Below are 13,324 nucleotides of genomic sequence, written 5' to 3'. Positions count from 1 at the left end.
TAGACTTTTGTATCACTCAAGTTGCTTATGTAGTCCTTCAAGAAAAATTAAACCAAGATCTCTGAAGTGATTTCCATGCAAAATTAATGCTTCCCTTTACCTCTGCCAAACTCTGTGATGCATTTATGCAGCAGATGCCAGAAAGTTTAGAACTTGTAACTGGAAAGAATTCAAAATTTTAAGACAGAAAGCATTTGTGCCTGGGGCAATGTAATGATCCCACCTGTGTCGTTTTCTTGTCTTCTGGATGTTTTCACTGTGTGTCCAGAAAGGCCCAGGCAGATCCTTCTTCTATTTTTAAATCTTTTTTATGAAACACAGTTTTAATTTTACAAGACCAGATCTCACTCCAAGTTTCAAAATATGTGTTCTTCAGCATAAAATGTTTTGACAGATATCTAATGGGCTAGCACTTTAGCATCCATTTTTTAGGCATAGATTCAGAGAATTGGAGCCATAAAATCATAGTGTAATTAGTCACTATCAGATGCTGGATAAATTTGTACTTCTAGGTGAACTGTTTTCTTTCCCTTTCCCTTATTGTGAAAATTGTCTCAATCTGTTAATATACCACTGAAATAAATGGAAATATCTGTTTGACTTACTAGCTTTGATATTTCATTTATGGTCTAAGAAGAATAGCAGAAAAGATGTGGTATTTATTGAGTGCCTACTATGTTCTCCAAGTATTATCCTAGATATGTTTATATCCCTAATCTCATTTAATCCTCACAAACCCTTATTGTTGTATTATGATCCCATTTTTAGAAATGAAGAACTTTAAATAAGCCAAATAATGACGCTTTATGCCTGTGTGTGGTCTTTCATATCATAATTCTAAAATATCATCTGGTATTTGTGACGTTCAGTTATTTAAAAAACTATCATAATTTATATCCACCGTTGCAGAGTTGAGGGTGGAACGAAAAGACAAATGTGGTATTCAACTTTTTGTACTTATTATTTTTGGGAAACATAGCAAACAGACATAAGAGCCAAGTAAGCGATACAGAATACACTCAATAGGGTGAAGGCTGTATAATTCTCAGATACAAATAGTGCTAGAACAACTGGATATCCATATGCAAAAAAAATCAACTTTGAGTCATACTTCATACTACATACATATAAAAGCTAATTTAAATAGTTCATAGATCTCGTTGTAAAACTTAAAATTGTGAAGGACAATGTCTACCACCTTGGGTAAGGCAAAGATTTATTAAATACAATCCCTAAAAATACTGGTAAATTAGACTGTCTTAATCATTTTGTGTTGCTATAACAAATATCAGTGGCTGGATAATTTGTAAAGACAATAGGTTTATTTAGCTCACAGTTCTGCAGGCTAAGAAGTATAAGAAGCATGGTGCCAGTATCTGCTTGGCTCCTGGTGAAGGCCCATGACTTGCATAGTGAAAAGCAAAAAAGCAGCAGGTAAGTGCAAAGAGATCACACGGTGAAAGCAGCAGCAAGGTAGAGAAACCAAGAAAGCCAGACTCTTTCCGAAAACTCACGCTTTTGTTAACTTGTAACCAGAATATCTAAAAAGCTCTGAAAATTCAACAAGAAAAATAAATCAATATTTAAAATGGGCAAAAGATTTTCACAGACACTTCATCAAGTTAGAGAAACATATGATAAATAGTATATGGAAAGATCCTTAACATAACTAGTCATTTCAGAAATGCAAATTAAAATCACAATACACTATTACTACAAACCTATAATAATGGCTTAAAAAAAAAAAAAGCTAACAATACCTAGTGCTGATCAGGATATGCAGCAACTGGAATGTGCATACATTGCTTGTGGGAATGCAAAATGGAACTGCAACTTTGGAAAACAGTTTCTTATAAAGTTAAATATATACTTCCCATATAACCAGCAACATCATTTCTAAGTGTTATCTAAGAGAAATGAAAATTTATTTTTTAAAAAACAATAAAAAGCTGTACATGAATCATTACAGCAGCTTTGTTCACAATTGCCCCAAATTGGAAACAACTCCAAATCTTCATTCTGTTAATGCATTAAAAAAAGTGGTACATCCATAGAGTGAAATTTTATTCAGCAATAAAAAATAATAGAGTACTGACACATATAACAACTCAAATATATTATGCTTAAAGAAGCCACACTCAAAAGGCTACATATGATAATTCCAGTTATATTAATATTCTGAACGAGTCATAACTACAGGGATAAAAAATAGGCCAAGAGTTGCCAAAGGTTAAAGGTGGGGATGGAAGGGTTTCTATAAAGGGGCATCAAAAGGGAAGTTTTTAGAGAGACACAACCATTCATTTGTCAAATCACATAGACCTACACATGTAAAAAGGCAAATTTTAAGTACATTAGACTCCAATAAACGTAACATAATTATATATACAATATACATATATATGTGATAAATATCAATAAAACTACTACTCTCTCATTAAGAGAAATCTAGACTTAGTTACTCCAGAGCTAGTCTGGTGCTTCCAGAGTCAAGAACCAGGGTACCTTATATTCTATTGCTCTGACAAAATGCTGTTTGTGCGCAGCCATCATATCCACATTACCGGCAGAGGAAAGCGTAAAAAGGAAAGGGTGAAAAGGGTCTGTAACCTTCTTTGGAGACTTCTTCAAAGTTTCACACTACCCTTTCATTATACCTCATTAGTCAAAACACAGTTGCCACATTTAATCACATCTAACTGCAAGAAAAGCTAGAAAATACAGAATTTGAGAAAAAAGGAAATGTATATTGGTTTCTAGATGCCAAGGTGTCTTATAACACTGGGGTTCTGTCCCCTTGCTCTTCAGTAGGTTGCTTTATATCTTGGAGTTACGAAGTGCCTCTCTATTATTCCTGTATACTGTTTCCCCAGCCCTTTTTTGAGCCTAAATGTTGGTAGTTATTAGCTTGTAAAATTTGGTTAGCGCAGTCTTAACATTATGTCAGGTACTGGGTTTGGTAGCTCTGAAAACTGATTTTTACTAATGTTAAGCAATTAAGTCCCCAAATAAAGCAGAGATGAAAGCTTGCAGAAGTAATTTATAAACAAAATCCCTAAAATTTCATTTGGAATATATCATAAATATTTGACAGCTTCAAAGAAAGTACTGCCTATTCAAAATCTACACATTTAACATTCAGTTGCACCTCAATGTACATAGATTAGACCTCAATAAAGTTGATTTCTAAATTGCTTGGACAGAAAGTGAAATTATTTCCTTCACTCAAGCAACATTTATTGAGGACCTAGTATTTACGTTCCTACTATATTCAAGAAATGGTAAAGGCCCTAGGCATACACAGATTAAACAAAACAAAACAAAAACAAAATCCTTGCTCTCAAGGAGCTCTTCTTGTAAAAGAAATAAATGTTAATATGTGTAATTACAATTTACGTGACCTGGATAAAGTGAGTTCTCTAGTTTTGTACTTTTTCAAAATTGTTTAGGCTATTTCAAGTTGTTTACATTTGCAGATGAATTTTAGAACCAGCTTATCCAATTTCTATCCCCAAACATTCAGCTGAAATTTAATTGAGATTACATTAAATCTAAACATCAATGGGAAGAAATGAAATGTTAATAGTATTGACTTCTGATCCATGAATACAGTACATCTTCTCATTTATATATATCTTTTAGTTCTCTCCGAAATGTATTATGGTTTTCAGTGTATAAATACTACACACATACATTGTCAGATTTCATATTTTATATGCTGTTAATGACTGGTATTATTTTCACAATTTTAATAACAATTTTTTGTTGCTAGACAATAGAAATAAAATTGACTCATAATTATTGATCTTGTATCCTGTGACCTTGCTAAACTCACTTATTAGTTCTAACAGCATTTCTGTAGATTCACAAGGATGCCCTCTCTCACCACTCCTATTCAACATACTGTTGGAAGTTCTGGCCAGAGCAATCAGGCAAGAGAAAGAAATAAAGGGTATTCGGTTAGGAAAAAAGGAAGTCAAATTGTCCGCTTGCAGGTAACATGATTGTGTATTTAGAAAACCCCATCGTCTCAGCCCAAACTCTCCTTAAGCTGATAAGCAACTTCAGCAAAGACTCAGGATACAAAATCAATGTGCAAAAATCACAAGCATTCCTACACACCAATAACAAACAGAGAGCCAAATCATGAGTGAACTCGCATTCACAACTGCTACAAAAAGAATAAAATACCTAGGAATACAACTTACAAGGGATGTGAAGGACCTCTTCAAGGAGAACTACAAACCACTGCTCAACGAAATATAAAGAGGACACAAACAAATGGAAGAATATTCCATGCTCATGGATAGGAAGAATCAATATTATGAAAATGGCCATACTGCCCAAGGTAATTTATAGATTCAGTGCCATCCCCATCAAGCTACCAATGAATTTCTTCACAGAACTGGAAAAAACTAAAGTTTATATGGAACCAAAAAAGAGCCCACATTGCCAACACACTCCTAAGCAAAAAGAACAAAGCTGGAGGCATCACACTACCTGATGTCAAACTATACTACAAGGCTACAGTAACCAAAACAGCATGGTACTGGTACCAAAACAGAGATATAGACCAATGGAACAGAAAAGAGGCCTCAGAAATAACACCACACATCTACAACCATCTGATCTTTGACAAACCTGACAAAAACAAGAAGTGGGGAAAGGACTCCATATTTAATAAATGGTGTTGGGAAAACTGGCTAGCCATATGTGGAAAAGCTGAAACTGGATCCCTTCCTTACTCCTTATACAAAAATTAATTCAAGATGGATTAAAGACTTAAATGTTAGACCTAAAACCATAACAACCCTAGAAGAAAACCTAGGCAATACCATTTGGGACATAGGCATGGACAAGGACTTCGTGATTAAAACACTAAAAACAATGGCAACAAAAACCAAAATAGACAAATGGGATCTAATTAAACCAAAGAGCTCACACATGGCAAAAGAAACTACCATCAGAGTGAACAGGCAACCTACAGAACAGGAGAAATTTTTGCAATCTATTCATCTGACAAAGGGCTAATATCCAGAATCTACAAACAAGTTAAACAAATTCACAAGAAAAAAACAAACAACCCCATCAAAAAGTGGGCAAAGGATATGCACAGAGACACTTCTCAAAAGAAAACATTTATGTAGCCAACAGACACATGAAAAAATGCTCATCATCACTGGCCATCAGAGAAATGCAAATCAAAACCACAATGAAATACCATCTTACACCAGTTAGAATGGCAGTCATTAAAAAGTCAGGAAACAACAGAGGATGTGGAGAAATAGGAACACTTTTACACTGTTGGTGGGAGTGTAAACTATTTCAACCATTGTGGAAGACAGTGTGACAATTCCTCAAGGATCTAGAACTAGAAATATCATTTGACCTAGTGATCCCATTACTGGGTATATACCCAAAGGATTATAAATCATGCTGCTATAAAGACACATGCACACGTATGTTTATTGCGGCACTATTCACAATAGTAAGGACTTGGAATTAACCCAAATGTCCATCAATGATAGACTGGATTAAGAAAATGTGGCACATATACACCATGGAATACTATGCAGCCATAAAAAATGGATGAGTTCATGTCCTTTGCAGGGGCATGGATGCAGCTGGAAACCATCATTCTGAGCAAACTATCACAAGGACAGAGAACCATACACCCCATGTTCTCACTCATAGGTGGGAACTGAACATTGAGAACACTTGGACACAGGACGGGGAAAATCACACCCCAGGGCCTGTCGTGGGGTGGGGTGGGGTGCAGGGGGAGGGAAAGCATTAGGAGAAATACGTAATATAAATGAAAAGTTCATGGGTGCAGCAAACCAACATGGCACATGTATACCTATTTAACAAACTTGCACGTTGTGCACATGTATCCTAGAACTTAAAGTGTGTGTGTGTGTGTGCGTGTGTGTATAGAGAGAGAGAAAGAGACAGACAGACGGACAGACAGAGTCTTGCTCTATTGCCAAGGCTGGAGTACAGGGGTGTGATCATAGCTCACCATAACCTGAACTTCTAGGTTCAAGCAATTCTCCCACCTCATCCACCCAAGTAGCTAGGGCTACAGGCACATGGGAACATGCCTGGCTAATTTCTGTTATTTTTTGTAGAGGTAAAGTCTCACTACATGTTACCCAGACTAGTCTGGAACTCTTTGCCTCAAGCAATCCTCCTGCCTTGGTCTGCCAAAGCACTGGGATTACAGGGGCAAGCCACTGTTACTGGCCGAAATTTTCTATATAGATGATTATGTGGTCTCTTTAATAAAGACAATTTTATTTCTTCCTTGCAATCAGCAAGCCTTTCATTTATCTGTCTTACTGCACTCGCTGGCAATTCCAGTATATAGAAATAATGAGAGCTAACATCACTGCTTCTTTCTCAGACACAGGGGGAAAGTATTCAGCCTTTTTCCATTAAGTATATTGCAGACTGAACATCCCTAATCCAAATATCCAAAATCCAAAGTGCTCCAAAACTTGAAATTTTTTGAGCACTGACATGACACCACAAGGGAAAATTCCATACCTGATTTCATGTGCTGGGTCACAATCAAAATGCATGTACACAACACACAGTTCATTCAGTCTGTCATTGTTTGTTGTTGTTACTGTGTAACAGTTGATAAACGTATTCTGGTGATGCTACTGTGCTGCGCAGTTAACCTGAACACATTTCTTTTATTGTATTAATGATATGTCATATTTTTCAGTTAAGTACTTATGTATGAAGTACTTACATATGAATAAGTATAAGAAAATGCTTATCGATGACATACAAATTCAGAGTCAGGAATGATGGTGATGCCAAAACACTATAGTTCTCCACATGTGTAACTGAGACAACGACACTTTTGCTTTCTAATGGTTCAATGTACACACACTGTTTCATGCACAAATTTTTTTAAATATTACATAAAATTACCTTCAGGCGATATGTATAATGTATTATGAAACATAAATGAATTCTGTAATCAGACTTGGGTCCCATTCTCAAGACATCTCATTACATATACGCAAATATTCCACAATGTGAATTCCAAACCCAAAACACTTCTGAGCCCAACCATTTTGCCTAATGGATACGCGACCTGAACCTGTAGGTTTTCATAGATGCCTTTTATCAGAATTAAGAAATTCCATTCTATTCCTAGTTTGCTGAGAATTTTTATCATGAATGAATGCTGGATTTTTTTCAAATGCTTATTTTACATCAATTGAGATGATGACATATCTTTTCTCTTTTGTAAGTCTGTGCATTATATATTGTCTGATTTTCAATCCTTTCAATCCTCCTTTGCACTCTTGGTTTAAATATTACTTAATCATGATGTACTATCCTTTCAATAAACTGTTAGTTTGAATTTGCTGATGTTTCGTTAAGGATTTTTGTTTCAGTTCATTGGGGATATCAGTCTATAGTTTCCTTTTTCTGAAGTGACTTTGTGTTAGGCATCAGGGTAATGTTGGCCTTATAAAATAAGTTGGAGTGTGTTTCTTCTTTTAGTTTCTGGAAGAGTTTGTATAGAATTGGATTTTTTTTTTTTTTTTTTTTTTTTTTTTTTTTTGAGACGGAGTCTCGCTCTGTCGCCCAGGCTGGAGTGCAGCAGCCAGATCTCAGCTCACTGCAAGCTCCGCCTCCCGGGTTTACGCCATTCTCCTGCCTCAGCCTCCCAGGTAGCTGGGACTACAGGCGCCCGCCACCTCGCCCGGCTAGTTTTTTGTATTTTTTTAGTAGAGATGGGGTTTCACTGTGTTAGCCAGGATGGTCTCGATCTCCTGACCTCGTGATCCGCCCGTCTCAGCCTCCCAAAGTGCTGGGATTACAGGCTTGAGCCACTGCGCCCGGCTGGAATTTTTTCTTTCTTAAAGTAGAATTCAACAGTGAAGTCATCTAGAGTTTTCATAGTGGAAAGGTTTTTAATTATATATTCAGTCTTTTACATAGAACAAGAATATCTCAATTATTTGTGTCTTATGAATGATCTTTCATAATTTGTGTCTTTCAAGGAAATTTGTCCATTTCATCTAAGTTATCAAATATATTTGTGTAAAATTGTTTGTAAAATTTCCGATTATCTTTCAATGTCATTAAACTCTACAGTGATGTCACCTCCTTCATTCATGATATCACGGTGTCTGATACTGCCTGCAATTCTTTTTGAGACTGAGCAGGCTAGAATACAGCCACATGATCTTGGCTCACTGCAACCTCCGCCTCCTGGGTTTGAGCAATTCTCCTGCCTCAGCCTCCCAAGTGGCTGAGATTACAGGCACAAGCCACTACGCCTGGCTAATTTTTGTATTTTTAGTACAGACGGCATTTCACCATATTGGCCAGACTGATCTCAAACTCCTGAGCTCAAGTGATCCGCCCACCTTAGCCTCCCAAAGTGCAATTACTAGGGTGAGCCATCACACCTGGCCTCCTTTTTAAATTATCAATACAGCTAGAAAGAGATTTATCAATTTGATTTGTCTTCTCAAATAACCATTTTTTTCTTTCTTTGTTTTTTAATTTCAATTTTATTCATCTGCTCTTTCCTTTTTATTATTATCTTCCTTCTGCCTACTAGGTTAATTTTCTCTCTCTCTCTCTCTCTCTCTCTGATTTTTGTTCTGTTTTGGTTTTTTGGGTCTCCAGTTTCTTAAGGTTGAATCTTGGAGTTCAAGACTGCAGTGAGCTATGATGGCACTGCTGCACTCCAGCATGGGCAACAGAGTGACTCCCATCTCTAAAAATAAAAATAAAAAATAAGTGACCTTAAATATAGTAGGGAGAGTGGGGGGAAAAAAGAAAGTTAAGGTGGATGGAACAAGGAAAATGAGCGAAGGGGAGGGCGGGGAAGGGAACTCAGATGTACGTTCTATGATGTTGAGGTGATTGGGTTCTTTCTTTTCCCTCTAACCTCTTTTAATTTAGCCTATCATGAAGTTCACAAAAAATGTTCTAAGATAACACCCTTAGGTGTAGATGCTAAGAACTATTCTGCTCAGAGTTATAGCAAAGATGCTTCATATTTTTTTCAAAATAATCTATAGAGAACTTCATACACTTTCCAAATGCCAAATTAACATCTTCCAGTTACCCATTCTGACTTCCTTTCTTTTCTTAATATGTAGCATAGTTTTGTACAAATAATAGGCTTTGACAAATTAAAATCCTATACCAGATGTATATTATATATGTCTTAGTATCTATCTATCTGTTGATCTTTAATACAACCCTATTCTTAAGTTCTCCTGAAATGTCCCTCAAAATAATCTGCTTCAATTAACTTTGATTAACTCATAAACATTGTTCCTTGGCCCTGAAGAAACATGGATGAATAGAATAGGGCTTTTGCCAACATGGTGAAACCCTGTCTCTACTAAAAATACAAAAATGAGCTGGTGTGGTGGTGTGCGCCTGTAATCCCAACTACTCGGGAGACTGAGGCACAAGGATCACTTGAACCCAGGAGGTGAAGGTTGCAGCGAGCTGAGATCACGCCACTGCACTCCAGCCTGGTAGACAGAGTGAGGCTCAGTCTCAAAAAAAAAAAAAAAAACAAAAAAGAATAGGGCTTTTGCCTTCACAGAAATCACAGACTGGCTGATGAAAATGTTTTGTAAGTATAAGCCACAGGACTACAATTCAACAAACATAAATTAAATACTTTCCACAAACCAGGTACCTTGGTGAATACATGGAGATACGAAAGTGTCTGTTCTCCAAGAATGCATAACCTGATGGGGAAGAGGGAAAAACATGCCATTGCCTCATGAGGCAGTCACCCAAAAAAAGAGGTATTTCACTGGGAAAGATCTAGGAAGGATTCTATAGAGGTGTGACTTTTGGGGAGAGCTGAGATTCTGTGGGTGAAATTTACAGACTGGAGATGGGGATAAAAGTGGAAAGGGTTGTGGGAGTGGGGAGTGCATCCTAGAAATTGGAGTAAAAGATGCAAAGATGGGGGGCTTGAAAATGCACAGTCTATATAGGAAAAAAAAAAGTAGTTTGCTTTGACAAGAGGATGAAGTACACAGTGGGCACAAGTAGAAGATGAGGTTGTAAAAACATGGGCAAGTGCCAGATTGGAAAGGGTATCCTGTGAGATGTATTGAGATTACAGGCTTTATACTCTAAGAGACTGTGAAGCCACTAAATAGAAGAGTGACTTAGGCTACACAATCAGACTTGTGTTTTAGAAAATCACTTGGATGGCAGTAGGGGAGACTGGAAGGGACAAGTCTGTAGGTTGGACAGTCCAAATGAAAGATAATAAAGGTCTGTTCTAAGGCAAAGGAATGGGGAAAGTGAGGAGAAAACATTACTTTGAGGTGGGCTAGAGTCATAGTACTATTCAGTGAAGCAGAGCTGTGGAAGATATGGTATAAGACAGAAGGTAATAATTTTAGTAGAAGTGGCAATAACAGGTTAAGATTCAGAGAGCTGTGTGACATCCAGGTGGAGAATCTTGTTGTATAGGGTCTGGATGAAAGAAATAAAATTAGGAATCATTAGAATGTAGACAGAGATATGAAACCATGGGAACTGCAAAAGGCAGACCCTCATGGAACAGATACTGAAAGAATAGGCAGCAAAAAGGAAACGGAGCTAGGCAGGAAATAAGAAAGGGATACAAGGACAGGGAAGTGTTAGGAAGCCAAAAGAGAATACTTTTAAAAAGAAGGTGTATGCATGTTGTCACTCATAAGTGGGAGCTGAACAATGAGAACACATGGACACAGGGAGGCAAACATCACACACTGGGGCCTGTTGGTGGGTGGGAGGCTAGGGGAGGGAGAGCATTAGGAGAAATACCTAATGTAGGTGACGAGTTGATGGGTGCAGCAAACCACCATGGCACATGTATACCTATGTAACAAAACTGCACATTCCACACATGTACCCCAGAACTTAAAGCATAATAATAAAAAAAAAAAAAGGTGTGATCATGAGTGTCAAATTCCAAAGAGATGTTAAGTAAAAAGAGGACTGAAAGGCTTCACAGGATTTAATAGACAAGAACTCATAGATGACTTCTGCAAGAGCAATGTCAGTAGAATGATAAGGGTAGAAGTCAGAAAGCTACGGCATTAGGATTGGGAAATGATGAGGGAGAGATATAGCAGGCGAAGAATGTTCAAGCATAAAATACTATTTAAGTACAAAAGGGAATCAATAAAACCTGGTCAAGACAAAGAAGAATGGAATTGAGGATGCCAGGCTGGGGAGAGAAGGTAACATTCAAATTGGCTCCTAAATGATATGAAGGGTTGTAAGGTAGATTTGAAGGAAGGAGTTTATGGCAAAAGGAAAACCAAGAGTAAAAGGCCTTGAAAGGCATGGTAAATAATCTGATATCTGATATAGTTACAACTCCAGGGGTAGAAGTGGGAGGAGGGGCACACCTATCTGGTGATGATGATGGAAATAGGATAGTACTAGATTGGGAAAGACCTTGCAAGCCATTAGGGATTATGCACAGTACTCTGTAAACCTTGGAAAGGCAACAGATAACATAAGTAAGGGGTTTGAGCTTATGACAGGCAGGGCAGAAACCCAAGCAATGTGCCCCAAAGTCAGCCTAGACTGATGCTCCAGTAACAGAGCCTGACCCATGGCTACAGAGTACAGGTCTAAAAAGGAAGGAAGATAGTGTCTCAGACAAAGGTACTGGATCGAGAGCAGAATGATGGTATTTTTCACATAAATGGAGAATTGGAGAAGACAGAAAGACACTAAAAAATGAAATGAAAATAGTAAAGATCCAGTGTTTCTAATAGTACAAATTTCTGACCAGTTGAAAACGAAAAGGAAGAAGTCACTGATAGAACTCCACTGGACTCTCAAGACGGCACTGAGAACAAACAGAATTCTGTAATTCTCCAACTGCATTTCCACGTTGTACTTGATTGAGGAGTGGAAAACTCACAATGAATCCATCTGGGAACATAAAACAAGTCACTAGGTCTATTCCACTAATTAATTACTCCTAAACAGGTATCAAGATAAAAAGTTGTATGTGTATTTGGCCTTAAAATGTGGACAAAGCAGCTGGGTGTGGTGGCTCACACCTGTAATCTCAGCACTTTGGGAGGCTGAGGCGGGTGCACCACGAGGTCAGGAGTTTGAGACCAGCCTGGCCAACATAATGAAACCCTGTCTCTACTAAAAATGCAAAACATTGGCTGGGAGTGCTGGTGTGCACCTGTAATCCCAGCTACTCAGGAGGCTGAGGCAGGAGAATCGCTTGAACCCGGAGGCAGAGGATGCAGTGAGCCAAGACTGCTCCATTGCACTCCAGCCTAGGCAATAGAGTGAAACTCCATCTCAAAAAAAAAAAAAAAAAAAAAAAAGGTGGGCAAAGATCCAGTAACTCTGCAACTATAGATGACTGTTTTTTATTTATGTTAAGAAGTAATGCCACGTTACTACCTTCTGACAGGAGCAAAGCAGAGCTGGAGGTGGAGTACGGGATATTTGGGAACAGAGGAAAGAGATTATGGTGGTCAGCACAGGACAAAGTGGATAGAACAAATCTTACAGAAATCTGCTTCTATCCACCCCTTTACTGTGAGTGCTGCCAGGGCTCACTAGGGCTTCTGGAACAACTTCTTCTTGGGTATCTGCAGGTGCTTATGGCTTCTCAACAAACTGCAAAAGTTTAACATAATTACAGCTATTATTCTTTATTTTTAATGCCTCTGAAGTATAATACATATATAAATTTTTCACTCGACCAAGTTTAAAAGCACCAGACTCTACATCTGCAAAACAGATTTGAAAGATAAAATTTTATATGCCAAAGAGTGATTCAGTGCAAATTCGAAAATGAGATAAATATTCATCTTTTGAAAGGGAATTGATTATTCCTCCTGACTGAAAAGTTAAACAATACTTAATCAAGTCATAGAGTTAAGTAATGAAGTCAATATTACCTTAGAAGTTTACACTAAAAATAATGAACCTTTTCGATATCTCTAACAAATTAATCTACAACTCTGGTACGTGGAGAATTATTCACGGAAATCGTGAAATGTCAAAATGTGTTTGATAATGAATTCAGAATACCGGACTAAGAATCTGAATAAGATTCTTGTAAGACTCATAATCATGATAGCCAACATTTAAGTACACATAATGAAGCATGCACTATTCTAAAAGCACTTTATCATTTAATCCTCACAACTCTACGAAGAAGGTTCTACTATTATTTCTATTTTATAGAGACAAAAGATATAAAAGGATTAAGTAATAATTAATGTAAACATTCAGTTGAGTGAAATAATCAACTAACAGACCTCATGGCACATTA

Source organism: Piliocolobus tephrosceles, chromosome 4 (genome assembly GCF_002776525.5).
Source record: "Piliocolobus tephrosceles isolate RC106 chromosome 4, ASM277652v3, whole genome shotgun sequence".
Lineage (NCBI taxonomy): Eukaryota > Metazoa > Chordata > Mammalia > Primates > Cercopithecidae > Piliocolobus > Piliocolobus tephrosceles.
Note: the sequence above shows the minus strand (reverse complement) of the source record.